A 3869-nucleotide genomic window follows, 5' to 3' on the forward strand; every position below is an offset into this window, starting at 1 on the left:
ACTTCTGCATAGAAGTTAAATAAGCAGGGTGACAATATACAGCCTTGACGTACTCCTTTTCCTATTTGGAACCAGTCTGTTGTTCCATGTCCAGTTCTAACTGTTGCTTCCTAACCTGTTTACAGGTTTCTCAAGAGGCAGGTTAGGTGGTCTGGTATTCCCATCTCTTTCAGAATTTGCCAGAGTTTATTGTGATCCACACAGTCAAAGGCTTTGGCATAGTCAATAAAGAAGAAATAGATGTTTTTCTGGAACTCTCTTAACAGCTTCCTGATGTTTAAAGCCCTTTCTGATGTGAATTATTGTTCATTGTACGCGTGCATGCTAAGTTGTTTCAGTTGTGTCCCTGTGGACTGTAGCCCTCCAGGCTCCTCTTTCATGGGATTCTCCAGGCAAGAACACTGGAGTGGGTTGCCATATCCTCCTTCAGTGGATCTTCTCAACCCAGGGATTGAACGCAAGGTTCTTACATCTCCTGCATTGGCAGGTGAGATCTTTACTGCTAGCACCACCTTGGAAGACCTAGTGCTCATTATGAATTATATATCTATTAAATTATAAAACTCAAAATTCATTATTGTAACTTCCACTGGAGAGGGAAAGAAAAGGCAATATGTGTGAAGGACTTCAAATTAAAATACTTTATGTATATGAAAAAATGAAAATAATTTTATAGCAAGCCTTTTTCTTCTTTTCTGTAGGGCATATTTAAATATATTCTGTTTCCTTTTTTAGTAGTTTATTATTAAAAACACAAATGCTTTAACATCAATCTTTATTGTAGCTATCATCATTGTCTTTGAATTAATTCTTCCTTTAGGAAGTTTTGTGGATTTGAGTATGGTTCTTGATGTATTTTATTCAACATAAAACTTACATAAGTATATAGCAACAATACACTAAGAATGCATGCATCTAAGTGCACTTCCCAAGTCTATATTTTTAAAAAAACATTTTGCCAGTTTCATAGGAAAAAGTGACACATGATTGATTTCATTACTATTTTGGTGACCAGTAGTGTTCAGTCCCTGGGTTGGGAGGATCTTCTGGAGGAGAGAATGGCAACCCACTCCAGTATTCTTGTCTAGAATATCCCATGGACAGAGAAGCCTGGAGGGTTACAGTTCATGGAGTTGCAGAGTCTGACATGACTGAAGCTAGTTGGCGTGCACACACACAGTGAAGTCCAGGAATGGGAAAAGCACAAATGATTAAACTAAGATTATTCCTGCTTTAGAAACCAAGAAACAGTCAGCTTGATACTCCTGTCCTTGGAGAATTCACTTCACTCTTGATTTCTTTACCACTAGTGCAACCTGGTAAGAACAAAGAGAGAATTGTAGGCCTGTACTCTTAGGTCAAAGAGCACTGGGAGAATTTACTATCATGGTTTCCCTGTCCACCATTTCTCACATATGGTGTTGGGGTGAAGTGGCTCTGCAATTTCATAATTATTTAATATGCTCAGTGTCTGCAAGAAATGCGACAGATATGAGAAATAACAGGTTCCCAAATATGTGTATTTGGATTCCCGTATCTATGCATGCGTGTATGCTAAGTCACTTCAGTCATATCTGACTCTTTCCAACCCTGTGGATGGTAGCCTACCAGGCTCCTCTGCCCATGGGATTCTCCAGGCAAGAATATTCTCCAGGGTTGCCATGCCCTCTTCCAAGGGATCTTCCCGACTCAGGGATCGAACCCACATCTCTAATGTCTCCTGTATTTGGCAGGAGGGTTCTTTACCACTAGCGCCCCCTAGGAAGCCCTCCAAGATCTATTGTTCTTGTTCAGTTCCTCAGTCATGTCCGACTCTTTGTGACCCCATGGACTGCAGCATTCCAGCCTTCCTTATTCTTCACTATCTCTGGGAGTTTGCTCAAACTTATGTCCATTGAGTTAGTGATGCCATCCAACCATCTCATCCTCTGTCACCACGTTCTCTTCCTGCCATCAATCTTTCCCAGCATCAGGGTATTTTCAAATGAGTTGGCTGTTTGCATCAGGTGGCCACAGTATTGGAGCTTCAGCTTCAGCATCAGTCCTTCCAATAAATATTAAGGGTTTATTTCTTTCAGGGTTGACTGGTTTCATCCCCTTGGTGTCTAAGGGACTCTCAGGAATCTTCTCCAGCACCGTGGTTGGAAAGAATCAGTTCTGTGGTGCTCAGCCTTCTTTACAGTCCAACTCTTACATCTATCATGACTACTGGAAAAACCACAGTTTTGCCTATACAGACCAAAGAATAAAATCAATCTGATTTCAGTACTGACTATCTGGTGATGTACATGTGCAGAGTTATCTATTGTGTTGTTATAAGATGGTGTTTGCTATGACCAATGTGTTCTCTTGGCAAAACTCTGTTAGCCTTTGCCCTGCTTCATTTTGTTCTCTAAGGCCATACTTGCCTGTTACTCCAGGTATCCTGCTTTTGCATTCCAATCCTCTATGATGAAAATGGCATCTGTTTTTGGTATTAGTTCTAGAAGATCTTGTACGTGTTCATAGAACCATTCAGCTTCAGCTTCTTTGGCATTAGCGGTTGGGACATAAACTTGGATTACTCTGATGTTGAATGATTTGCCTTAGAAACAAACTGAGATCATTTTGTCATTTTTTGAGATTGCACCGAAGTATTGTTTTTAAAACTCTTGTTGACTATAAGGGTACTCCATTTCTTCTAAGGGATTCTTGCCCACAGTGGTAGATATAATGGTCATCTATATTAAATTCACCCATACCTGTCTGTTTTAGTTCACTGATTCCTAAAATGTCAATGTTCACTCTTGCTGTGTCTATATACACCAGAAAATCATCTACTTCATATGTTCCCATTTCTTAATTTATCCAGATTTCTACCTATACCATCCTTTGGAGATTATCTTACATAATAGATCTATTCCTTTCAATAGCTATCATTGTTATATAAGGAGGGATTTTAGTGACCTAGCCTTGCTTTTTCACCTCTGAAATTCTTCATGATGATGACCTTCATTCTAGTTAATAGTTTTCTACACCATTTGATGTCCTCTGAGATCAAAACCATGCTGAAAGCCAGCAATGCCATTAAATTATCACTTCTTGATGAAGTTACGCTTGTCTGTTTACTTCCCATGATCCTGTCCTCATGGTAGCTTTTGGCAGAAGCCTGTTTTATTCTTTATATTTATCCTTTCTAGAACAAAGGATCCATATAAAATAATTTCATATTTTGTTTATCATTTCAATTTGTGTTTCCTTTTTCATATTTTGACAAATTTTTATTGTACTTTGTATTCTTTTCTTCCTGATTTTTAAAGACTCTTTTTTAAGTATAAATATATCACAGGAATCTTGAACAAAATTAATTTGTCAAATTTGTGGTACATTGTAAATTTCCTTTAAGTTTCTTTATGATCTTCATTTTGCATTCAGAAGTTTAAAGTTTATATATAGACATAATATATCAGTTCTTTAAATGCATGACTTCTTCCATTGCTTTATTTTTTCCCCCTATAAACCTACTTAAGATTTGCCCATAATTTCTTTGTTTTCGTTTTTGTACTTGACTCCTCAAGTCATGCAGAATTTATCTAGTATGTATTGTAAGGAGTGAACTTGTCTTCTTTATTTTTTTTTTTTTTAATTATTCTGGCCAATTTTGTCAGGACAAAAAAGTCATGGGGGAAAAAGAAGCTTTATTTTCTCATTCAATTATGATACCACCTCTATCATGTATTTAGTTTTTGCATAGAAAAATCATTCGTATTTTGGGTTTTTTATTCTGATTGATTTGCCTCTCTGTGGATTCCTGGGTAAATGCTATACTGTTCTGATTATTGTTCTTCTAAGTTTCATCACTTGTAGGCATTATTCCCTCTGTCCTCCCA

This window comes from Bison bison, unplaced genomic scaffold, assembly GCF_000754665.1.
Source record: "Bison bison bison isolate TAMUID 2011002044 unplaced genomic scaffold, Bison_UMD1.0 scf7180017864298, whole genome shotgun sequence".
Classification (NCBI taxonomy): Eukaryota; Metazoa; Chordata; class Mammalia; order Artiodactyla; family Bovidae; genus Bison; species Bison bison.